The sequence below is a fragment of the Ictidomys tridecemlineatus genome, chromosome 4, assembly GCF_052094955.1.
Source record: "Ictidomys tridecemlineatus isolate mIctTri1 chromosome 4, mIctTri1.hap1, whole genome shotgun sequence".
In the NCBI taxonomy this organism is placed as follows: Eukaryota; Metazoa; Chordata; class Mammalia; order Rodentia; family Sciuridae; genus Ictidomys; species Ictidomys tridecemlineatus.
The window spans coordinates 130,213,591-130,240,886 of NC_135480.1; the positions used below are offsets into that span (position 1 = coordinate 130,213,591).

At 38.7% G+C, this 27,296-nt stretch overlaps 1 long non-coding RNA gene across 1 annotated transcript in view; it reads left to right on the forward strand.

Annotated features, from left to right (window-relative positions):
* The first annotated feature begins 1,335 nt into the window (after positions 1-1,335).
* LOC144376873 (uncharacterized) overlaps positions 1,336-27,296 on the forward strand; it is a 32,538-nt gene continuing 6,577 nt past the window's right edge. The window contains exons 1-2 of the long non-coding RNA XR_013437243.1: positions 1,336-1,710; positions 10,059-10,187. This is a non-coding gene — a long non-coding RNA (uncharacterized LOC144376873). The remainder of the gene's footprint in view (positions 1,711-10,058; positions 10,188-27,296) is intronic.

Consider the following 27,296-nt stretch of genomic DNA (forward strand, 5'->3'; position numbering starts at 1 on the left):
CTCTGCATTAATGCACGGACACAGCTTACAGAACACATAGGACTGTCCTGCTACCTTCAGGGTATGAAATGTTGGCTTTCTGGGAGATGGAGTGCTAGAGAAAGCCACTCACTTCTGGAGGCCACAGTAGCAGTGTCAGACAGCAGATTCCTCCTCAGATAGTGCGGATGACACCTGACAATTCAGGAGTCACCAAAGTGGAAGAACAAATGGAACATGTTTTGGAGACTCATGCAAGATACCCCTGAGGATGCCGAGAAAGTATTAGGGGAGACTCAGCCTGTGTGCACGTGTAGGAAGGCTAAGTGTTATACAGCAGAAGTATGATTCAGCAAATCATTGCTTGCTGACAGTTTTAGAGCTTTATATATGCTCACAAACAAAGCAGTTCAGGTCACTCACAGGTAGATATGTTAAATACCAGAAGCTGAGCTCTTGGTCTCATCCAGATAGTTCTCCAATGAGCATTTGGTTTCATGTATCCCATGAAAACAGGTCCTTGCCACTCATTCTTCTACCCTTATAGCTCTTTTTTTTTTCCTCATAATTTTCCAGTTTTCTGCCATCCCATGCTCCTGTTATCCTTTCTGGAATAGGCTTTTTTGGGGAGCCAATGTGTCTGATTCCTACCTCATTCTTTGGTATTTCACTAAAACACCTCTTTTTGGACCTCAGGAATAGGAAGTTATTTTTTTGCCCAATTGGGGCTGAGCATTAGGCCGGGTTATTTCCTTCCATATTGTGCAGTGTTTTGAACCCAATACTCTGAGGGTAAAAATCTTAGAGTATCACCTTGGAATCTGGCCAGCTTCCTGATTTAGAAAATTTAAGTAAGCCACAGTCCTTAAAACGGCCCTATAAAAACATAGTAGGTACAATTCTAATATGTCCAAGTGTTTTGGAATGAAGTACTTTTGAGTGTTCTTATTGCATGGAAATCATGGAAACCACATTTCAAATGCATTTCAATTACTGACTCATACTTCTGCAATATACATTCTGTGATGTCTTGCCCACATATTAGACTGAGTTTTTAGACTCTCTTCAAATCATGCAAAAGGGATAAGCTTGCTGCCTACAGATTTTTTAGAGAAAGTCATGGAAAATGAACTTTTTAAGCAGCATCATGCGAAAAGAGTTATTCTGGAGAATAAAACATTTTTGAGGTTTTCCTAAGTGCTCCTGAAACAATGGTGTCTCGGTGATTGAGATTTGAACTCCTGTGATCTGCTTAATACTGACAAGGTTATTCTAAGGGCTTTGAGTTCTCAAACACGAGCAGCATTTCATTACCCCAGATTTCAACAGAACTTCTGAAATGCCAAGGGCGCCTGCCATTCCCAAGCTTGGTGAAATGTAGCCTGGTCCAGTAGGTGGGAGGACCCTATTTTTGAATGTAGCCTACCCTGAATGTGGAATACAGAGTCTTTATTGCCTGATTTCTGAAATGGCCTTTCTGTTCTTAATTAGTGGATGCTTTTTCTCCCACTGACTACCTGGGACTGATGTGATAGAGAATTTGCCTAGTTCACCAGGGGGACTGGGAGAGCCATTATCAATCACAGTGTGTTAGAAATGAAAGATTGAAGAGAAGATGATTAAAGCCCCAGCGGCTGCCTTCGCAAATGAACTTCAGGAGAAAAAAGCAGTTTTAGTGTAAATGTGGCAAGTCTTCATATTGGAGCTTGATGAAATTAAAGGCAATGCCAGGTAATATAAACCACTGTTGAATCTTTCTTTTATTAAAACTGGGCTAAAACAAGGAGTAGGAATTTGTCAGGTGCAGTAATTACTTTGGTACTTTACTGATGAAAGCTCTCTTGGGCAAAGTCCTCTTCTCATCTATTTTCCATTTCCTCCGAGTTCTACTTTCAGCTGCTAGAGAAGAATAAATACAAGTAGAGGAGAGGGTAACCTCACAGCCTATTTATGGACTGAATATATCTATGGGTAATATAGCAGTGTTTTCCCCACTCTTTCTGTTTCCCTGAATCACTACCTTGAGGAAACTTCTAGATTTTATCTGGTTCTTGAGAGAACATAGAAACATACATGTTGGTGACTTTAGAAAGAGGAAAAAAATAAAACTCGGTGAGACAATATTGGCTGCATGTGCAAATTTTATAACCCAGGTATTGCATGTGGGGAAGGAAAGGGAAAGAGAAATCTAGGGAATTGATAGCTGTATAAAATAGACTTGTAAGGAAGAAATGGCAATCTTTTAGGTCACTGCTACTCAAAGTGTGGCCTTTGAAGCTAGATAAGCCTCTCCTGGGAGCTTGCTGGAAATGCAGAATCTCAGACCTCAGAGATACTGAACCAGAATGTGCAATTTAAAGAGATCTGCTGGTGAGTCATTTAGAATTAAAAAAAAAACCCACAAAACTATGAACAATCTGTAAACTGTAAGATACTAAAGGCAAAAAGGCCCAGAAAACCCAGAAGATACTCACAGGTTCTCAGCAGGCATCTTAGAGGGCATGCTAGTTGAAGAAATTGCACATCCAGGGCAGATGAAGATAGAAACAAATAGCTTGGGCAATAGAAAAGCACACAAAGTTTTTACAGTCAGGGCCACGAAGCTCTCTCCTACAAAGATGGAAAATTGTGCAACAGTAAGAGGAGTTAATACTTTTTGCAATTGAAATACCATTTATGACAAAGGTCTAAGAAAAGGTGACATGAATGAGTATCAGGTGTTGAGCTACTGGAAGAAGAAGAAATACAGTTAAGAGATAGGAGACCGGCAAGAAGATAGGAGTGTCTGTCTCCAAGGATAAAGATGTGCTTTTTGCTAATTGCTCTAACAAAAGCCTAGGGAGGTGGAGTTAACAAAGAAACCAGAGGATGGTTAGCCATGTTAATTCTTTGTAATTAACTGTATTTCTAATTTACTTATGTGTGAACTTAAAATATCTCTTTATTATACTCTACCTAATTCATTCTTAAATGGATTTTTTTTTCCTTTACAAGCATGGACTCCTCCCAGCTCCATTTTTATGTGCTGTGAGACTGTGACAAGTTGCAGCTTATGCTCTCTTGCCTCAGTTTCTGCAGCTATCAAATGGGGAGAACATACTTCACCTCATAGGATGCTTGAGGACAAAATGATCTAGTATATGTTATTTCCTTAGAAGAGGGCCTGACACAGAATTAGGGCTCAATGATTATTGACTACCATTATTATTTATTAAGTACACATTCAGGTATTTTAAGGAAAGATACCTGAAATAGGAGGATTTATCCAGCATTTAGTCACTCCATTGGGACTCAGAAAAGACAGATCATATCAATGGGATGCATTATTTTTAGGTGCTCTATACCTTAACTATGGGTAATAACATGAACATTGGATAGAATTTTAAGTAGTCATAAATGAACTTCAATGTATTTTCATACAGCCAAGAAATGAACTCTTTGGAAATAGAAAATCCATTACTTATCTTTGCTTCCAGAAATCTCATCCATTTTCTTGAATCCTTTTTATTCTCACTTACTTTGAAGGCCAAGTCCACATTACTAGTTCCTGGATATATAGTCATAGTTGTAGTGGTGTGGCTGAATTTCATTCTTGAAGACTTGATTGACAAATTGAAATTAATTTGCAGCTTTATTATTTGTTTCATTCCATTAAACGGAAGTACTAGAGTAAAATTAAGATATGGTAAACTTGTAAAATACTTAGGATCAACTAGAACTATTAAGAATGGGAGTTCATCCTTTAAAATAGCCTTAATATAAAAGTGTTTTTCCCCTACAATCATTTTGTAGTAGTTTTTAATATGCATTTTGAAGATTTCTTTATTTCCTCGTCCACTTTACTTACCCTTCTTCCTTCTTCTCCTTCCTTGAATGGCATTTCTGCAAGGAAATGCCTTTAAAAACACAATTTGTCATAGATGATGGCAGTAATCTCCAAAAGCAATGCATTTTTAAAAGCTTTCTTTGAGGAGGCATCACAGACATGTAAAATAAATAAATTTGACTCATGTTGTTGACTTGAGTATTTAAAAAATCAGTTTCTTGTAATTTTGCCCTGATGTCGTTTTAAAGTGAGCCATTTCCGTTCTCTAGGCCTCGGTGTTCTTATTTGTGAAATCTGGACTCAAATATGAAATCATATAGCCAACCAAATACACATTTGGTCTCTACGATTAGAACCCTGCACAAAAGAATTGTGGAAGGCCTTTTTAGCCAATTAATTTCACCTGGTTTAGGAGAATTGGAGTCAGCAAATATTGTGAGATCACCCCATGAAGAACTGCAAGTCTTTCCCTGAATATAAGACAGGTGCATGTTATCCCTTAGATTAATTTATTTCCCTAGTTTTCCTTCAGCCTGGGGCCATGTTGGTCAGCTCCTTTGTAATATGGATTTTTCTTTTCAAAAGTAATTTTCCTGCATCTGCCATCTCTGTATCACTGAAGATGCTGTTGTAGATTCATATAAAATCAGGAGGAAGAGGTATTTGGAAGGGTAACATGATATACTCATAGTTGCTTGGCCCATGTGGCCCAGGTTTGGCAAGAAGGACATGGCAGAGACTTGGTAGAAGCCCTGAACCAGCAGGGATTGCTGTAATTGAATTCCCGGGCATCTCCTCTGCTGCTTTCTACCCCCGGGCAGACTTCTTTGCCTTTTTTCCTCCTATTTTCTTTCTGGCTTCCATAAATAATCTACAAAGTGGACAATTGGCAGCCAGAAAATCAATTGGCCCTTATATCTTCTCTAATTAATTTCTCATTGTCAAACACTCACAAGGCATTTGTTAGGAATAAACAAACTTTTCCACCTGTTACGGTGCTTTTGATAGATGACAAAACAAGTGGGCAAAATTCTAGAACCAAGTCCACTGCCTAAGGCTTCCTCTTGTCTTGACTTTTATATCAGCAGAGACCAACATTTTTCCAAATAACAAATTACTAACAAATAATAATTATTTGGAGTTTCATATATTATCTTTATTACGATCCATACTTTCTTTGTATGCTCAGTTTGGGGTTACAAAAGCAAACTGTGGGCATTATAGATAAATAGAAAATAAAGATGAAAATGATGTGAAAAATCAGGAAGTACATGAAAATTCCTAAGGCTTTGAAATATGCAAGTGAGGAGCACAGCAGGCACATATTAGATGCTCAATAAATATTTAACATATAAATACAATTTTCAAAAACAGTTCTTAATTATATTTCTATAATAGTTTAGAAGATAACCTATTTGCCTATGTTTGCCAATAGTATTAAATATTTTTCATTTTTTAAAAAATGTTAAAGGTAACATATTGTTTCTACATGCCTATGAGAATGGCTAAAGTAAAAAAAAATCACCGAAAATATCAAGTGCTGATGAGAATAGGAACAATTGGAACTCTTATCCATTGCTAGTAGAAATGCGAAATTGTACAGCAACTCTGGAAAACAGTTTGGCAGTTTCATATAAAAGTAAATATATACTTCTTATTATACCCAGCAAGCAAACTCCTAAGTATTTCCTCCAAGACAAATGAAAAGGTGTGTTCCTACAAAAACCTGCATACAAATGCTTAGAGCTTTTCTGTACAAGAAAAAAAATGAGAAGCATCTCACATGTCCTTCAATGGGGAAGATGGATAAATGAATTGGTACATCTCCAGGATGGAATACTATACAACAATGCAAAGGAGCAAACTATCAGTGTCTGAAACTACCTGGATAAATTGAAAAGGCATTATGCTGAGTTAAACAATCTAATCTTGAAAGATTACATGCTTCATGATATTCTCAAATCAAAGCTATAGGGTTTGGTGTGGGGGATCATGTGGCTCTAAAATGAGAGAAAGTGGGAGATTTGGAGGTACAACGAAACTATTCTGTCTCCTAGTTGTGATGGTAGTGATATGAACTTTTACACATGTTGTAATTCCTACATTGTGCATTCAAAGAACCCAAATTTTGCAGTATGATAATTTTTAAAACATGAAAAAATAATACTCTTATTGAATATTATTGAACAACAGGAAAATGTAAAAGAAAATTTAAAAGTTTTCACCATTGACTTCCCTGGGGGCTATACTGGTATCTGTGCTTTCAAGCTTTCTGTAGTGTTGGGACAGGTGGAAAGTCATTGGTGAAGCAGATGGTCTCAATTTGTGTCGCAGCCCTTCCATTTACTCATTGTAGCCCTGTGACCTTGAGAAAATTTCCTTACCCCTCTGTGCCTCAGTTTCCTTAAGTATATAATGGAGCCTATGATAGTTCAGGTGTTTTTATAACACCATGTATGTAATTATATTTTAAATGTACAAATGTGCTTCATGCAAATGTAAAATAACTTACATTAATCATATAGTTTTGGAGTTTTTTTCATTTGCCATTATTATTATTATTTTGCCATTATATTATTAACATATGTCTCTGCCAGTATATGAAGATCATCCCAACTACTATGTATTCAGAAGGCTGCTTAGTAATCTATCACATATTATAATACATATGTGATTAATGTATACTATAGATTATATAAATTATATATCTAATAATAAAATGTGATGTTATTTATCCTACTTAACATAATCAATATCAGTAATTTTCTTGTTGTTTTGGAAGTTTTTCTCTAATCCAATCTCAATGAGTTTTCTGTCACCCAGGACATATTCCAAACTTGATGGGTTATTGCTATGGCCTCCCCACTCCATCTCATTCTCTTCCTTTTAAAAATATTGTTTATGAACCAGTGGGCTTTGGGGAGTGAAGTGGAGCTGTGTGAGTAGTTAATGCATGATATTGAACCATAAGCTCTTCCTATCTCCTAAGATTCCCTCTTACAAAGGAGTTAGGGGAAATATTGAGGTAGAGGGGAGCTGGTGAGAAAGAAAACTGGATTCTAGTCAGGAAATGTGGGTGTTCCATTCTGCATCGTCCTCTGTTAGCCGGGTGAAGTTGGGGATTCACTTTACATTTTCCAGTTCTCAGTTTATTTGGTTGTAGAATGATATGGTTTGATGAGATGAACTCTAAAATTCCACCTTACCTGCATTACAAATGAGGAAACTGGGACTTACAGAAATGAAATGATTTGCCGATGCTCTGATAAGGCAGATGTAGAACTGAGCCTTGAACCCAGGTCTTCGGAGTTTGCATCATGGCTACCCCAAGTGGACTTGAGCAATCCCACAGGGGAGCTGGGGACCTGAGAATGGAAGAGGGGATCCAGCCTTACAGAGTGCCTTTTCCTACCAGGGCAAGCCCAAGGGTGTGTGGGGAGGATGCCTACACACAGGACTGGGGGTCTTTGTCTCTGGGGCCCCATACCCTTGGACCCCTGTGGACAGGGCTGTGTTGAGAGGTCGCCTGTCCCTGTTTCTCTGAGGTGGGGTGGGTGGCTGCTCTCAGCTTGGCCCAGCACCGAGAAGACAGCCTGGCAGATGGTGGTTCGGCTGGCTGCACAGTGGTTGGCTTCCCAGCACTGACGAGCTCGGCTGTGCTCGTTCTGAAGTGGATCTGACAACATTCCTCTCCTGGCAGCCATGTCTTCTCTCCTCCAGTCTTGTGCAAGCAAATGGCTTTGCAGTAGCTTCCCTCACGTCCTGGTGTAGGCTGAGATAGGAACATTAGTCCTACATATTTGCATACATTTCATGGATTTAAATCTTTTCACAAGCTCTCTCTAGATTTCATTTCCTCCTTCCTTTGCACAGGTTTCCCTTCCAGTTGCATAAACATAATTTATTTGTTTTAGTCAATTTTAGGATTATTAAAAACAAAACAAGCAAAGAAATCATCACTTCTCCAATTTACAAATAAATTTGCAAACAAAATCAAACCAATAAACACATGTATCGTATAAACCCATTGAAAGTGCTTTTTCAGCAAAAATCATAACCAGCTGCATTTGTATATGAGCTTCTGAGATTCTGATTTGTAGCTCTTCATTCTTTTTTGTCTCCTATATTCTGACCTTGTTCTTCTTTTTCCCTTCTCCACTTCTGGTTCTGTCTGTTTCCTTGGGTCTTATAGAATTCTACAATCTGTCCAATCTACTTGTGACTCCAGGCCAGTCATTCCCAACTCTAGCTGTACATTAGAATCCCTTGAAAATATAATCTGTTTGTTTGATTCTAGGCATACATGTATTTAAAGGTACCCGAGTGATTTGTAGGTAAAAAGTGATAAAGCATTTATAAATGGGATCAATCCCTTCCTTTCCCTGTCTAGCTCACTGAAACTTTTCTTCTTCCAGTAATTCCCAGAGAGGAAAGAAAATGTTGCAGGGAGGTGGTTACTGCCTTTAGAGTCTGGTCTGGCAGTGCTCATCACCGTGTCTGGCAGGATGGTAGCCTTCTCTATGGGTTTTCCTGGCATGTTAGGGGCACAGGATGAACATAAGGTACAATAAGGTTTTTTGCTTATTCTTTTCTTTCTTTTATTAAAAACGGATTTATTGAGGTATAAATTACTATACAAAATTCTGAACAGATATAATACATACAATTTGATGAGCTTGGATACACACTGGTCACCACTATCAAGGTAATAGATATATATCCATCACCTCCAAAAACTTCCTTGTGCTGCAAGAACAATTAACATGAGTTCTACCCTTTTAACAGGCTTTTAAGTGCACAATATAGTGTTGTTAACTACAGGTGCAATGTTGTACAGCAGATCTCTAGAACACATTCATTTACATAATTGAAACTTTTACTTATTAAATGTCCCCAGAAGGTTCATATTTTGAAGACTTGGTCCTCAGCTAATGGTGCTATTGGGAGGTGGTGGAGTACTTAGGAGGAGGGGCCTAGTGGAAGGAAGTTAGGACATTGGGGGTGTGCCTTCAAGATGATACTAGAACCTCAGCCTCTTCCTCTTTCTCTTTGTTTCCCAGAACCATGAGGTGAGCATCTCTGCTTCACCATGTGCTTTCCTCCATGATATTCTGCCTCACCTCAGGTGTAAAGTGACAGAGCCAAGTGACCATAGACTGAAACTTCTAAAGCTATGAGCCAAAATAAATCTTTTCTTCTTCTAAGTTGATTATCTCAGGTATCTTATCACAGTGATAGATAGCTAACTAGTGCACCAATTGAACATCAACTCCCATCTCTCTTGCATTTGTAATTCTAAAAACAGAAGATGAAATATGAATAAAATGCAAAAGGAGAAAAGAAGCTCTATTGCAGAAATTTGAGTGGGAAGATTTTGCTTCAGTCATTATACATTTCAGTACATATGGTATCGCTATTTTGAGTTCTTGTGGGCCTTATTCTTTTTAAAATACTTAGGGACATCCTGGCTATAAAGACATGAGGCATTTTGCACAGGTTGTATGTTTAAGCTCATGGGAAGAGGATCATAAAGTGAATCTTTCATGTCCACCTTATGCTAGGTATTGAGAAAACTCTTTTCTCTTTGCCTAAGCACCTGTGTTGAATTTGGTAGCTGTGGTGTTTGGACTGATTTAGCAGTAATTAATCTCCAGGCTAATTATGAGCTCTGTTGTCATTTTGCTAGATGTAATTAAACTGCATAGCTGGAGAAAGTTTGGAAACTATGGTTTCCAAGAAAACTCTTCCCTGCAACTTGGCAAGGAGCTCAAGAGTGACAACATAATCAGCCAATTAAATATAAGCTGGAAGCCTGATGTCCTTCAGGATGAATTTACAAGAAGAAGACAAATGTATGTTCACAAGAGGCACCTGCTGTTTTACTGCTGTCTTTTTGGAGAGAGTTTGGAGTATTCTAGAGTTTTTCTTCCATTAATCCTTTTGATAGTTTTATTTAAGAGGAGGCAGGACAAGCATTTTAGACCTTTTCAAACAGATAAGATGAATAACATCATCAAGTCATCAAGTTTAACTATCTTGTCAAAGGGCATCTTGACCATGAGTTAGAAAGGTTTTAATAATACATTTCCTTCTAAAATATGACCCTTAGCTACACAGATTCCTATAATAGCTCTCAAATATATAAGAAAGTTAGACTAGCATGAAGATACGCATAGGTTCTTTGATAAATAAATTATTTAAGTTTTTTTGAGGTCAATGGTCTGCTTCATTTTTATTTTTTATTTTTTTTTAGCTTCTGGGAAGAAGATATGGACCGTGTGCCAACCATAAGCTAGTGGAAGGAAACTGTATCTGGATCACACTGGCCTTGGCTTTGCTCAGCCAAGCTCATCTACTACAGAGTTTCCAAAAGTGTATGCAGGTGTGTATGTACTCCATCAGCCACGTTTAGGAATTCAGGATTATTTGGAGTGATACATGAACTCATATAGGTAGAGTTTTAAAATTATAGGGTATATTTCATAATTACCTTTTATATTTATAACAAGACTTTTCTTTCACAATAGCAGAAAAATGGGTCCTTTTGAGAAGAAATTTATTTTATTTAAACTGAAAACTGTATAATATCATCAATTTTTAAATAAATGATAATAAGATCAATATGTGAGCAGAGCCCAAGTCATGAAAATGGCACATGAATGACTAATGTTTGGGAAACAGGAACCTCTATCATTGTTTCCTAGTCTTGTTCAGAGGTCTATTTCCTTGATTCATGGGTTAGTCAGCTTTTCATTGCTGAGAGCAAAATACAAAAACAGCTTAGAGGAGGAAAAGTTTATATTAGACTCACAGTTTCAGAATTGTGAGGTGCCAAGAAGGGCAGCTGTCTGATCCCAGGGGCAGATTGGCTGGAGTCACATGGCCGAATGGAAGGATCCTTAGAACTTCCATTGGTCGGTGGAAGTGAGAACTACTCAGACCTTCTTCTACTGAGTTGATTAAACATGGTTTACATTAATATGATAATGGAAATTTATTTATTTAAGCAACAGAATTACTATCACATTTTAAAGGTTTCCTCTGCCTTGATAATACCCGATTTTAAGCAGGTTTGATAGTGATTGCATCATAGAACCAATTTATTTTATCTTGAAGGATATGTATATTGATGTCAATTCAGACCATTCCATAATCCAAAGTCGTACCTCTCCATTGTGACATTTACTGAAGTATTTTAAATACTACAAGAATATCTGATTAAAGTGTGCAATGAATCCACTTTCAAGTGTTGTTAGCCAAGGCCTGATATTTGAAATTTATAGATACATATATTATTCTATTTACTTTTCCTCTGTTTCCTGGTGATCCCAAACATTTAACCATGTTCCCTTCCTGACACCTGTACTACCATTACTGTATCAAAGAATGCAGACCTTACCCAAGCAAGCCCTCAGAGTTAGTTGTTTGCTGATGGCAGACTCAGTTAATTCTTCTCAAATAGTGCAAACAGTCTGGAGAGGTTCCTTTTTGTTGATTTGTTTCCAAGAGGACTTGCTGGAAACTGCCCGTCTCTGTGGTTTCATTTCACAATTTTTCTTGGCTACATTTCCCTTTGCACATCATATTTATTATCATCTTATTTATCCCAGGCTTACAAATCAATCCATCAATTAACAAGGACTTGTTGAACATTTTTTTTTATGGTAGGCATGTGTTGTTTGTCTTGCCAGGAAAACATTCCCCTCTCCTATAGTAACTGCTCTTCGTGTTTCCCTCTGGGAGAAATGTCCTTCTGCAATTCTTGGTCATGAGCTTTAGATGTCCCTCCTGCCCCAGTCACAGGCATGTGACTTAGAATGGCTAGCCAATATATTCCATTCCTCCGACCCTAGTAACTCATATGGCAGAAGACACACAACACAAACATTCTATGTGGAATAAATTTTATGAATTTTGCTAAAATTTGAGAGAAGAGAAGCACTTTTTCTGCTAGTATTACTAATCAGATACAATATTTCAGGGGCTGTCTTTAATCCCACCAAGAAGGTCTTTGGATAGTGAAGCCCCAGTGAAGAAAAAAAAAAAAATTCCAGAGCCTGGAATTAAGAGAAAAAAAATTTATGTGTTCCTTAGAAAACCTGATCCAATATCAGGCTTGTTTTATCAGCTTTGCTGCTATGACTAAAAGACCCATCCAGAACAACTGTAGAGGAGGAAAAATTTATTTGAGGGCTCACAGTTTCACATGTTTTAGTCCATAAAAGGCTGACTCCATGCGTAGGGACTCGAGATGAGGCAGAACATCATGGTGAAAGAGTGTGGCAGAGAGGGCTAACATGATAATTAAGAAGGGGGAGGGGGGAGGGTGGGGTAGAGGGAGAGAGAGAGAGTAGTTACTGATCTCCTCTTGCCAGATACAAATATATATCCTACTGCCATGGCCCCAGTGCCTTGCCTCCTCCAGCCATGCCCCACCTGCCTTCAATTACCACTCAATCCCATCAGGTGATTAATCCACTGATTGGGTTAAGACTCTCATAATCCAATCATTCCCCCTCGGAACTCTCCCCCATTGTCTCACCAGAACTTCGGGGGGACACCTCACATCCAAACCATAACAAGGCCACTTCTAGACCTTAAGAGTATACAAGATAGTATTCTTTAACCTAGAGTTGTTTTTCTAACTCTTAATAAAAAGGATTATACATGGGGTTAGAAATGATGGTGGAATGTGATGATCATTATTATCTAAAGTACATGTATGAAGACATGAATTGGTGTGAATATACTTTGTATACAACCAGAGATAGGAAAAATTGTGCTCTATATGTGTAATAAGAATTGTAATGCATTCTGCTGAAATATATAAATTTAAAAAAAAAAAAAGGAAAATAGACCAAAACACTCATTATGTATAAAGATTCTAGAAAATAAAAATTCTGGCTTCTGGGGATTTACAGTAAAGTGGAAAGTACAGGAGACATTCTCATCAAATTAACATCACTCTTCCTGATGTGCTATTTTTTCTCTTTATCTCTGCACTTATTGCTTTGTGTCAGGACTATATCTCTTTCTTCCATGATAGATTACAGAAAAGAGAGCAGATCATCTATTGACCTTCTTGTCCTTCAATATTTAATACAAGTGCTTTGTATATTTAGGAAGTTTTTTATTGAGTTTGCTTGAAAAGATAACCGGTGTGACTCAGGGTTTTCTGATAAGCACCAAATGAGCAGTGGAGAGCATGAGGTCCTATTGTCTGGGGTTAAATAGCCTTTGTGTGTGTGTATATCCTCGGGGTCAGGCCCTTACTCAAATTGCTAACACTCCATGATGGTTGTTGTGTTTTGTTCTGTTGAGAAATGACAGCATTTCTGGGGCTCAGGACTAGACAAAGGTAGCTTTGTAAGTAAGGATGGCCCAAGGGGGACTGGGGGACTCTGGATCCAGGAATGAGTATTTTTACAAAGAATATACTTCACTCTCAAAATAATGGTAAATAAAACTGTCCTTTCACCAAATATAACTGATAAAACATACATTCTAAGCTTAATAAAGAAAAAAATGAAAGAAAACTGACTCCCATGAACCAAGAGTTTGTGAAATAACAATCACATCTTGATTGTAATCACCATCAACCTTTTGTTGCTCAATTTACTCTTAACTAGTTTTACATAGTTGAGTTGTGTTCTGATTGTTTCATTATTCTTGGAGTTGTGAATCTTTGTTTTTCCTAAAACAAACTGAAGTGATTTCCTCCCTGATAGTTCTTTGTTTTCAGAAAGGGAAGCACCTAAAACTACTTTCTCTAAGTTATATACCTAGATATCTGCATTGAACATTCCTTTCTTTTGAATTCTTTTTTTTTTTTAATCAGGGATTGAACCCAAGGGCACTTAACCACTGAACAACTTCCCCAGCCTTAAAATTTTATATTTTGAGATAGAGTCTCACTAAGTTGCTGAGGCTATCTTTGAACTTGCAATATTTCTGCCTCAACCTCCTGATTTGCTGAGATTATAGGCATGCACCAACAGGCCTCGCCTTTCTTTTAAATTCTGATTAGACATGAAGAGGAAGGTCTTCCTCTTATAGGAGTGTGTATTTGAGAACCAAATGATGCTTTTATTACATAAGGAAAGACTCAGAGAATGAACAAAAATTACTTGGGCATGTTCAAAACATGCACTCTCTTCATCTGGGATAATGCTATTCTGTGAGATGTGAAATAATAATGGCTTTCATTTAATAATTCCTTTCTATAGTTTTATTACACAATTAAGTATACTTTTCATAAAAGAATGATAGCTAGGATCAGACAGACCCTACTGTGAATCCCTGTGCTATCTGGGTCTTGAGAGTCTCCCAGAGGCCCATGTGTTAAAAGCTTGGTCCCCAGAGTGTCTACTGGGAGATTGTAGAAACTTCCAGAGGTGGGGCCTAGTGGGGGTTCTTTCAGTCTTGGTGGTATGCTTCTAGAGAGGATTGTGGGACCCTGGCCCTTCTTCTCTCTCCTTATTTGCTTCCTGGCTTGTGTTGTAAATAGTATTCCTTTTTTCATACACCTTTCATGATGTCCTACCTTGCTACAGGCCTAAAAGCAATAGGTCTTCCTGATCATGGACTGGAATCTCTAAAACTACAAGTCAAAATAAAACTTTTATCTTTCAAAGTTGATTATCCAAGGTATTTTGTTATAGTAACAGAAAGCTAACAGACCTTGCATCACCATTTGCTGGAGCTCTTAATTGTAAACAATCCTCAGTTTACTCATCTCTTCCTCATTGGGTTGCTATGAAGATTGAATGGTCCAATGTCTATGAAGTCAAAACAAAATGGTGGTAGTAGCAGTGGTTAAGGACTAGCAAGAGTGGTTAGTATTGTATGGTCCTTCCCTATTTCCTTCTTAGGAAGCATGATATAAGAGCAATTCCACATTTTTTTTTTTTCCAGGACTGACTGGGCAATATGGCGAGGTAGGCCCCCTTCTTCCTTGAAGGATACAGATGTGATTTAGCTGTGCATACTTCCAGGAAAACTATTTTTCACTCTAGGGTATACTTCCAGGGAACATAAGAATGAAAATTAATAGAAAATAACCTGCCGAAAATGCTGCAAAATTATAAGAGTAACCTAATGTTAGTTTTCGTGTAGCTGAATTTTTTTTTGTTAAAGAAATTAAATTCCAACAAAACTAGCTTTGATCAAAAACGTTGACCCAATTTCTTATAAGAAATAAGAATGTTACTGTCAATTGAACAGAATAATAAAGACCATGAAAGGAAAAAATTTTTTGCCTCTTGTTCTCTGCCAAATCCCAGTTCCTAAAACTTCGCCTGGAATGTAAGAAGGACTCAACAAGTAATTATTGAATGAACAAATGCATTGTTGTTAAAAAGAAAGAACAGGGAGACTTGGACTGAATTTTCAGCATGATAAATGGGACCTTACAAAATAAATTGGATAGAAGCAACAGGGTTACTGAAGTTACTGATCTCCTCTTGCCAGATACATATACATATCCTACAGCCATGGCTGAAGTTACTATTCTCTGAAACTCTTTATGAGTAGGCGTGAATCTATTATAGCCAAGATTGTGACAGTGTGATCTTTAAAGGGAAGAAGAAAGGCCAAGTATAACCTATAGTTTGGAGGCTCTAGAATGCTCATGGAAAGTTCCATATCTGGGTAGAAGAGCTTTCCTTGTCTTGAGACTTGGAAACCTTTACCAAACTACAGGAATATTTATCCATGGTTAGTCTCTGACTCCTAATCATACCTTAAGACAAAATTTCCAACTACAAACCTGTATTGCTTCTTATGCTATTTAATTGCAAGGCACTTGTCACCAACATATGTGGATGATAATATTCCCAGTGATATTTAGTCATAGATTGTCTCTCGGTCATGGCTGAATGGCATTGTTGTTTTCTGTGTGCAGACAGAGGAATAGAGCCATGCTCAAGGTTCTACAGGTCATATGGAGTTTTCTGTGTTCCAGACTATCTTCAGAACCAGGATATCCTAATATAATTAGGTTCTGTTTTCCTTTTGAAATTAATGTAGTATATTGAGGTACTTTTTTTTTTTTAACCTTTCCATGAGTAAATGCTTTTTTCATTTAAATGCCTTCTTGGAACCAAGCCCATTCATTAAAAATATCCTGAAAATTCCGGGGTAGACCATTGCTCACTCTATCATTGGTTTTTAAATCACATAGTATTTTGAGAAAGAATTGTATTACCATGCTGAGGTACCCATAGTTATTTAAGGACAACATAACTAATAAACAAGGACACTATATTTCTGTCCCCAATCATCTACAAATGGACAGGTTTTATGCTAAATTTGTAACTAGTTAGTTTTGTTTGGAGACTTAATAGTTAGAATACCAGAAATAAATCACTTTTCAAAAGTGTCCATAATACATCTCAGAAAGGCACAGGTGGAAGACAATGTTTGAACTAATGAAACTCACAAAGCAGAAAGACAACAAATAAAATTTAAAGATCACACATCGTCAACAACACCCAATGATGATATTGATGGAAACTAAGATAACAACACACTAAAACCAATTTAGTTACATTTGATATGAAAATAAAAGGCAATTTGTGGAAACTAAGATGACTAAAAGAGTATAAAACATCCAGTATTTTCTGATTTACTTTGAAGGTATAATTCATGAAGTTAGGATCATACGTAATACAATGACAATATTTCTAGAAATATATTTGTGCTATATGGACTCATGGATGATAATATCTGAAGCATCCAACTGAGAGAGTTGCATGGATTAATGGAGCACATCTGGGCATCAGTCCAATAAAAATGTTAGCTGAATGCTTCCTTGGGAGGAAAATGATATTGAGAACTAGATGGCTACAAACTATTGATACTGGTTAAACAGAATGTTCTCCTCCTTCTTTTTCCACTCACTTCTGAACTAGGTCAGCTATGTACCTTTGAGAGAAAAGAAGACTTCAAAGGACTCCTGTAACACAAGTCACTTTTCATGCTATAGACTTCTTTTTAGATAGATTGACATTTTATAAAATTACCCAAACTTTATAGCAAGCTCTTAATAATGAAGGCTCTACATTTAATACAGATAACTCAGATTTATACTGCACACTTCTTAGAAGATCAAAGTATAATACTTAATTCTCAATCTCTATGAAACTATATATGTGCATACATGTATTTTGTGCCAAGAACAGTAGGAAGAAATGGAATGACACTAACTAGGTCTTGTGGTAGTAACTCCTTTCTTTCCTGGTTTGAAACACTTCCCAATGGGAAGTTTCCCATGAGGATGTAAGAACATAAAAACTCTAGGCTTATTAAGTGTCCCTGTATCCCACTTGCCAGTCAGAAAGAGAAGGCAACTGGAAGGCCTTTAAGTGATTGGTAATGAGAGTAGCAGAAAGGATAGGGTGGAGTGTGACAGATGAGCTAGGTGCACTAGCTCTTGAACTGGTCTGAACGTCACTTTTGCTCCATTCATAGTCACAGAGTGACTAAGTTGTTGGTAAAATAAAAATCCTTTGCCATGTACCACCATGATTTTTTTAGACTCTAGTGGAATAACGTGTGCAGAAGTGTTTTGCTGGTTGTAAAGAACTGTGTAATTGTGAAGTGTGGATGTTATTATCCTCTCTAATGGAAAGCTCCCTGAGGGTTTATACCTTTCATAAACCTCTTCCAGCTGCCTACTTTATTTCCCAAATACCCCTCCTTTGGCTCTTCCTCCTTTTTGTTCTAATTACATCCAGGAGGAAGCCTCCATTAGGAATTAATGAGCTTTAGTACCTTAATTTACCATCTGCTCCACCCTCTCCCCCGCCTTTTAACAAATGAAGGTGTGTCTCAGCCTCAAGACCTTATGTTGGTTGTAGACAGACAGATGGGAGTGATTCAGATGAGAAAGACTCTTTTTCTATGGTACCAAGGTCATATTTGGATTTGGGGCTGTTTTTGGAAAGCAGATGGTAACTAGAATGTGAAAAGGCCTCTGTTTAGATCTCCTACTATGGAACACACTGACCCCACTGGCAATCATTCATTTATGCATGCATTTATTAATTAATTGTTTTGTCTGCTATGTGATCACCTCTATGCTAGATATTAGGGTTATAAAATTGAAAAAAAAATCAAGCTTTTTTCCTTGAATTGCTCACATTCTAGTAGAGGAAACAAATAGAGGTAGTCAGGTAATTAAAATGCAATGTTTGGTGTGGTATAACACATACTTTTGAATATAGGGGAAGATAGAGGAGCTGAAATACTCTCAGAAGTTGGGGCTTTCAGAGAAGGAACTGTACTTTCAGCTCCCTTTATGCCTACTAGCAGAGGGAGCTGGTTTGCAGACTAGTATTTGGCTGATAACCACGATTCCACATTTCTCTTCTCTGTCTCTATATAGGTTCTGTGTAGCTTAAGATTTCACCTAGGATATAACTAAGAGAAAGTGTATAATAATCCCTCTAACTCTATTTTTAGTAACTATGTGCCACTTATTGTTTAGTAAGGGGGATGGAAATAGAAAACTCATGGCACATAAAACTGTTTATAAAGGTGTGAGTGAAACCCACACAAGGGATTGTGCAGGAATCTGAGAATACTATCAGCTGAGCTAATGCAACCTCTATATACAAAGGGGAAAAGAGAGCAACCAGTAGATTGCTAAGTTGGGTTCCATCACCTCCACACTGGGAACTAAGCCTCTTACAGATGAACCTTGTGGGAACAAACCACATCCAAACTATAGCCCAGGGGTTAACTATACTGAAAGATCAGGATCCTCAGCTAGAACATGAAGGTCTGAGAATCCAGGCTTGTTCATTCCAAAAAAGCCATCACACACACACACACACACACACACACACACACACACACACACAATCTATATATATTTTCATGTCTGTTTATTAAACATTTTTCATATTTTTATGTGAGTGTTTATATACATTAAAGATGCATGCATATTCTCTCTCTCTCTCTCTCTCTCTCACACACACACACACACACACACACACACCCCTCCCCCCACACACACTGCCTGAAATTAATGGCACACAGTTTTTTCCTAACATTTTTTTTTTTTTTGGTACTGGGGATTGAATTTAGGGGCACTCAACCACTGAGGCACATCCCCAGCCCTATTTTGTATTTTATTTAGAGACAGCATCTCACTGAGTTGCTTAGCACCTTGCTTTTGCTGAGTTTGGCTTTGAACTTGCACTCTTCCTGTCTCAGCCTCCTGAGTTGCTGGGACTACAGTCATGCACCACTATTCCCAGAATTTTTCTGACTTTTACTTTCTTACTTGAGATGCTAGGGGGACATTTGAGCCAAACACTAGTTTATCAAAAGCTTAGCTAGTTTTCTTTCTTTTTTAGATTTTTAAACTCTTTGTTCCAAAAAATTCAAACTTATGCCAATGTGCAAAAAATAGTATAATAAACCACTAAATGTCCATTATCTTGCATCAGTACTTGTCAATTGATGACCAATCTTATTTTATTTATCTTCCGTCCAATTCCCCCCCTTCTATTATTTCAGAGTACATTCTAAACACCATAGCCTAATCATTTAATTTTTGCTGTGCTGAAGACATGATAAAGTCATTTTTAATAGACTATTTTTCTCAATCACAAATTAAGCATATATATTTGAGAGCTGAATCACAGGTAACATTTAATATATATATTTTTTAAATGTCAGGCCAATTTTACCCTCAATTACTTTAATCTAATAAAGACATGATTTTAAAAATTCAGTTAAGTCACATGATATGCTAGAGTCTGTAAACAAGTCTGGATGGCGCCTGGCAAATATTAGTCTGTAAACAAGTCTGGATGGTGCCTGGCATGTTGCTAGAGGGAGTGGTTTGTAAAGTAATGCCAGTGAGCCATTAAGTGTGGAGATTCCTTATTGGTTGACTGATGTATCTAGTTTATGCTAATTAAGATAAGCTGTGTGGAATGTATAAATACTTCTGTTGTCCTACAATAAACGGCTCTCACTCCTGCTGTATCAATCTACACAAGTTGTTCGTCACCCCCCCCCCCCCCCCCCCCCCGGTTATTTTGCTGCAGCTGGACTGCGGCAATGATACATATTTATTTTTTGTTTTTGCATTTTAAAATCTCCCAAGGGCCCAGATACCAAAGGCCTAGTCACAAGGCTATGACACTACTGGGAGGTGGTAGAAGCTTTAGGAGGTGGGGCTGAGTGGATGTTCTTTTTTTTTTTATTTCACTGGTGGTGTGTCCTTGAAAGAAATATTGGGACCCCAGTTGCTTCTCTCTCTCTCTCTCTCTCTCTTTCTCTCTCTCTCTGTCTCTGTCTCTCTGTCTCTCTCCACTCTCTGTCTTTCTCTGTATCTCCTGGCTACCATGAGGTGATCAATCTTTCTCTTCCATATGTTCCTTCTATGGCATACTGTGCCTCCACAGGCCCAAAGTAACCATGGACTAAAACCTCTGAAACTATGAGCCAAAGTAAATCTTTCCTCCTTTTTATGTTGATTATATCAGATATTTTATCAGACCATGGAAATCTAGATAACTTATAATGAGGATGATAAGTGGGATTTTTGATGTGAGTATGACTGGCAATACAGTTCAGAAACTTTTGGAGTTGATATGCAAGGAATTTGGAAGTTTGGTGAAATGAGCTAGAAAATGCTGTATGCTTAGTGGGAAATTCTGAACCTATCAGACCAGAATGCTGATAGGAATGACAATTGTAAAGTCTGTGCTGATGAAGTTTCAGATGGAAATGAGGACTCTACTGGGAATTATGGTAGACTCCCCTTGTGTTATACTCTTGCAAAGAACTTGTCTACATTTTGTTCATGCCCTGAGACTTGTGTGAAGTTGAGTTTAAAGGTGACAGAGTGGTTTGTCTGGGGGAGGAAATTTTCAAGGCAGCATGGGATTGAAGCTATGGTATGGTTATTACCGGCTACTTTGAGCCAAATTTATAGTAGAATCCAGAGCAAAAAGCAGAGTGGAAAGTGAAACTTTATATTTTGGCCAGAAAAGGAGCAAGTTTGATGTATCCAAGGTGGTGTGGAGTTTAGATGCCAACTATGCACCAGAACAATAGGAAAGATGCCTTGAGTTCCTCTTAGGAATTAGCAAAGCCCCACCCACAACAAGCTCCATGATGTGAAGTGAAAATTGTCTCAAAGACTTTCCTTTGAGAAGGGGACTCTGCTCACACAGAGTGACTGAGGGAATTGTTTCATTATAAGGACACTCAGAGACTGCTGTAGCTGTGGTTTGAGCAGGTTTTCACACAGTCTGAGCTGGGGTCAGACCTTGCCATCATCCATGTGATGTTTGTCTTGCAACACAGAATGCAAGAGTTGTGGGGTCAAGAAGACTTCCACTGAGTCTTCAAAGGGAAGCCCGGGAGGCCAGGTGATGTGTAGCAGGGTTAAGAGTCCCTGCAAGCAGCCTCTGATGGAGTAATTCATAATAAAGTTATGAGAGTGAGGCTAAGGGCTGCAGTGGAGACTTAAGGAAGTTAGAGATACCAGGACCATGGAACACCTGCTGAGGGAAGCTGAAGGCAACCAGCAGGCACAGTCCATGTGGCCCATAGCCAGCCAGGCCATAGGCACAGGGCTGCCCAAACTCTTTGGAGCTCACATCACACCACTGGGTGTCACAGATAGCAGACACGGAGCTGTAGGATTCAATGTTTGCCCGGCTGAGTTTGCTCTTCCTTTAGTGTGATTCTTCCTTGCTTTTTTCCCATTCCTCCTTTTATTTATTTATTTATTTTGGTATAGGAATGTTTACCCTGTGCTGTTATATCTTAGAAGTGCATATCTTTTTATTTATTTGTAAAGGGGCTCACAGCTAAGAATGGTTTGTCTTGAGACTCAGGCTTTTGAGCACTAAGTCTAAAAAACACACATGTGGAAATAAAGAGAACAACCATTTTATTCCTATACTGAGTTAAGACTTTGGGGACTCCTGGAGATGGGCTAAATTCATTTTGGATTATGAGATGTTTATGACCCTTAAAGAGGCCAGCGACAGAGTACTCAATTTTGGATCTGAAATGTCCTTCAAAGTCCTATATGCTAAAGACTTGGTGGTCATCAGCTTGGGGTGCTATTGGAAAATGGTGGAATCTTAAGGAGGTGGAGCCTAGTAGAAGGAAGTTAGGTAAAAGGGGCCCCTCCTTTGAAGAGGATATAGGGAGTTCAGCCCCTCCCCTTTCTCTCTGTTTCCCAGTTGCCATGAGATAGACAATTTTTATTTCACATGTGCTCCCCACCATGATAAACTGCATGCCATAGGCCCAAATGAACATGGGCAGCTGACCATAGACTGAAAACTCTCCAACTCTTGGGCAGTTGATGATCTCAGGTATTTTGTCACAGTGATGGAAATCTAACACATTCATATAACTATTTATTGTATTTTAATTTCAAGATACTGGTTTATATTTTTTATTCATCCTTTTTTTTTTTTTTTGCTTTGCTTTTTAAAGAAATTTTTATATGAGTTATTTACCTGCTCCCCTTTCCCAGAAAAAAAATATCTGGAAGCTACAGTGGGGCATCTTTTATGAGATGACATTGTTTTCTTTCTGACTTGTAATGTCATATATTCCATGTAGCATGTGTCAATATACAAATATCCTGATCTGGATATCTGTTTTTATTCTGTTGGCTTATGATTTTTTGATTACTGTGCTACTATTACACTGTCTTAATTAATACCATTTATAACAGTTCTTTATTTCTAGTGTTCAGAGTCTTCTGAAGTATTCTGAATCTTCTTGGTCTGCTCTTCCATGAATATTTTAGATTCAGTTTGTCAAATTCCCTGGGGGAAAAACAAAAACCAAACCCAACCCAAATAAAATACAAACAAAACATATCTACTGCTGTATGGCAGTTGACTTCTAAAAAGTTCTGAATTGTAAGTAAAATCCACTTGTTGAGAACTTTGAAAATTTTCTGGAAGTTTATGACCTGGAGAATGCAGGAGACGGGTACTTAAAACACACAGGAATAAAATGATTGTTCTCTTTATCTCCACATGTGTTTTTTTTTTTAGAAAGATTAACTTGATTGAAAATAATAATAATATTCATCTTTTTATATTTTTGTGACCCATATATGATGTGGCTTCCTATTCCCTTCAAGGTCTTTCTTTGAAATATGGACTGCCTCAGTGACAAAACAAAGTCAAGGCTGTGAAGAAATGAAATATGACAGAGTATCTCAACCAGGTGTCCCAAAAAGTGTGCACCATGGACCCAATATGTAATGCATTGATGGGTGAGAATCAGGGGCTGATTATTGAGATATCCCTGAAGATTACCACTGCACTATAACTGAATCACCATTAATTTAAAGAAGGAGGATCTGAATGCTTAAGGCTTGCATTAGTTATCTATCCCTGTGTAATCCATCACCATTGCTTAAGATTCTTCAACACAGGTGGATTAGGTCTTCTGCTCAGCACTCATCTGCCTCCTATAAAACTTTGGACTAGACCACATTCTTTTTTTTTTTTTTTAATTAGTTGCTCATGACAATACAATGATCATCTTGAGGTTGAGCTGGAGAAGAACCCATTTTTGAGCTCATGTAGGTTTTGGCAGATTCGCTTCTTTGTTGCTGTGTGGCTGAGGGCCCCAGCTTTTTGTGGGCTGCCAGTTGGAGGCTACCCTTCATCTTAGAGGCCACCTGCAGATCCTTGCCACACTGGCCTCCTCAACACTGCTGCTTATTCTAAGTCAACAAAGAGAATCTCTGATCTGTCCCGGCCCGATCCTTCTTAGAAGCATTTTCACCTGATTCTTCTAGGTCCATCTTGGTAAATATGGACCTTATTTAACATTTGCAAAACCCCTTCACACCTCTCTCTCTCTCTCTCTCTCTCTCTCTCTCTCTCTCTCTCTCTCTCTCTCTCTCTCTCTCTCTCTCACACACACACACACACACACACATCCTAGATCCTGCCTACATGCAAAGGGAGGTGATGATTGCACAGGCTGTGAACACCAAGGGTGCAGGAATCACAGGGCCACTTTGGATCTCTTTGCCATTGGGCTAAAATCAAATGGAAGAAAAATGATCACCTGAGGTTCCAGCTACCTATTTGTTTCTGGAATGAGGCTTGCTTTTTTAAGGGTGATGTGGCTGCAGCTCCATTTGGCCTGGTTGCATGTGTGACAAGGGAAACATCAATTTAAAGTAAGTAGCCTCACCTTGCTGTTTCAGAGACTTGGAGGAACAGCTAAGTCCTCCTATGAGAATGCGTCCCCCTCAGAGAATAGCTCCTCCAGGCATTCCACAAAGGTCTTTTTGTAGTCAGCAGCCCAGGAAAGAGTTAAGCCCTGACTTTTGTTCCCAAGCCAGGAGTTTTGATTAGATGCTTAATTGTGATTAGAAGCTTATGTTTAGGGTACAGGCTTAGCAACTTGAAACATTCAGACACCACATTTTGTACCTATTCTTAAGCCTGCCCCCAGGACATGAATAAAAGGAATTGTGAGGTGCGCTGTTGGTACAAACACTGGGCAGACAATTGTCTTCCTGGCTGTGCTACAATTCGCTGGTACAGGTGACTCTGTTTGTGGCATTTGTACTGTACATCTCTCTTCACCTTTCAGGCCCCAGCCTGGGAAAAATTTCCGTCACAGCAGGGATTAGTGCCTAATGGCAAGAGAAAAAGCAATTAGCATTTCCTAACAGCTAACCAAACACAAAGGCTTCCCCCAGCCTTGGATGGAACACCTTTGACCATTCGTTGCTCCTCTGCTGTAAAGCCCAACACCTTACAATTTGTGCTTAATTACACAGGAAAAGAGAAATCTGTTTCTCCAGGAGAGCCTCTGAGAACCTGTTGGGGAAAGCTTTCAATTTTAATTACAGAAGAAATACTGGCTGAGGCGATGTTGAAAGGGAATTACCTTTCTTTCTTTCTTTTTTTTTTTTTTTTCTGATTTTGCAAAACAGCTGGCCAAATAGAGCACCAGAGCTCTGTTTAGGAAACCTGTGCAGGGTGGCTACAGGCCGTGCTGGGGTTCATTTTGCAAATCAGCTTGAAAGATTTCTTTTGGGCTTAAGGAAGCTAATTTAAACATTGCCTGTGTACAGAAACTTTAATCCCTCTTAATATGTCAGCTGTGCCATCAGAAAAAGCATACCTCCTGCGCTGGCAGACTGGAGAAGAAAACCAATACTGTCTTCATTATTCAAACCATCAGCCCATAGACAAAGGGGAGAGGTGAGAAACAAATCATCCAGGTGACACCCAGGTCTTCCCTATTTCATCTTGACAGGGTTTTGTTTCAATGCCTTGCTCCCTCTCCCTGCCCCCTTTCTGCCACTATTGCCTCCCTTTACTCTTTATGGTAATTGAAGCTGGGCCCCAAAGCCCTCAGAGGCTTGTATCTTCTTCTCACATGAGTGACGCTTCAGTGATAAACTTGAACTTAAAGTTACTGAGGCGGAACTGAGGGTTCATTTGATAGCTAGTGGTTTTCAGCAGCTCTGCAGGGCTTCGGGGACGCAGCATGAGGTAGATTGTTAATGTCCTGTGAGGGAAAACAATAACACATTTCATTAATGCGTTCGTGTGTGAAGCATCCATTAGTGCACTGGAGGTATTAATGACGTTATGCTTTAAACTGACATGTGGAGCATGACAGGAATTGCAAGGTCAGATGGGAACAGATGACATGATGAACAAATATTTGAATGGCTTCATTTGCCTGCAGGTCAAATGGTGGGTGCAAGGAATGGAGGAGGTGGGACATAGAAGGGAATCCTTTTCTTTTAACATAGACCAGTGGAAGGAAAAGGAAGGAGACGTGTGTGCACGTGCATGTGTCCCATCCCTTTAAAGAACCAGAAGGGTGGGGGAAGGCATGCACAGAGAATAGAAGGGACCAGCTGAAAGCCACAGGTCCTGTGATGGTTTGAGTGTGCTATCCGCTGGTAGGACATCCTCCTCAGGCAAAAGCTTTCTCCAGAGAACCCCTTATCAAACCAGGTAGGGTATTCTTTGCCCAGCCCAATAATGAGAGACACAGAATTTGCAAACACAAATGTTGGCCAGTAGGATTGTTGGTGTCTTCATTGAGCTCCTGGAGGCCTAAGGCACTTTTGCATGGTACTGGGAGAAAAAAAAACGTGAAGAATCAGATTGACATTGACCTTGAGTAGCAGGGAGTTTGTTGCATATTTAGCATCTATGAAGGATATGAGAGTTATTTGAACCGGCATCAGTGTCGAGAAAACAAGTGACTCTGATCCCATACATTTGGTTTGCCAGAGAGTTCTGGTTTTTATGTTTGTTGTCCCAGCATAATGATGCGAACTTTTAAAGCCTTCCTAATTTGAGGTAAAAGTGATAGATACCATTAGAAGTCAGGACAGTGTTTCTACAGTAAGATTCTGTTTCTTTTTCTGGGTGCTAGTTCCATAGGGGTTGTCGCCCTGTATATATGATTTGTGTTCTTCCTGTATATATGTGCTATGCATCAATGAAGCTGTTAGGGTTTTCCTTTTTACATGTTTCTGGGAAACACTCACTAGCATGTCCAGCATTCCCTTAACTCCCCTCTTCTCACCAAAGTAAGAGGATTAGTTCATGCACATTTTAGCACGTGGCATTTTAGTTCGGTCTAACTGAGTAGAACTGACCACTCCTTGATCAAGGTCACAAAGACTGAAAAGGCTGCCAAATGAACCATGTGAGCAAGGAAACACAGAGCAGAGCAGGGAAGGTCTGGATGATCCTCAGCACAATGACACAGACCAGGCCTGGACTCCAACTGCAAAGATGTGTGGTCCTGGCCAGGGAGGCTTGGTAGTAGTTTATCATCTCAGTTCCAGGGATGGTTACATTTCTAAAAAATTCATGGCAGTGTAATTTATTGAACTGATTATAAATCTGAATGAGGCAGTAACGGTTTAGATTTTGCTTTGATAATAAGATGTGGAAAAAGTATTTGATGTTCTTCCTGCAGCAGTTGAAGGCTCACTGTAGATTCTGAGTGGGGCGGGCTTGACGGCTGTGGATCAGGCAAGAGATGTCAGCGGCACACATCTCAGGGCGACAAGTGTAATTCAACATGAAAGATCTAAGTGTTTGGCAGCTTCTCTGTGGAGGGTGCCCTTTGTTTTCCTTTCTCAGATTCCAATCGTCTTTCCCAGCCAGAGAAGACAATTCCCTGAGTGCTGTTCTGAAGCAGAGTGAGGGCTGACCTGCAGCTAAATTAGCAAGAGAGCTGGTTTCACATGCTGAGAGAATCTGATGCCAACTTGGACAATCTCAAATGGCAATCTGCACATGACAAGGTGACTGTACGAATGGAACTCATGCTTTCCATATTTAATTTTTCTTTCTGAAAATGGATTTTTAGATAGTTTTATACTATTGGGAGTGACCAGATATTAGGTAAAACTTGAATGAAATTGGAAAAAATGTTGGCAGCAAGATGACACTCCCCACGTACTTATCTAGTCAATTAATATGACATT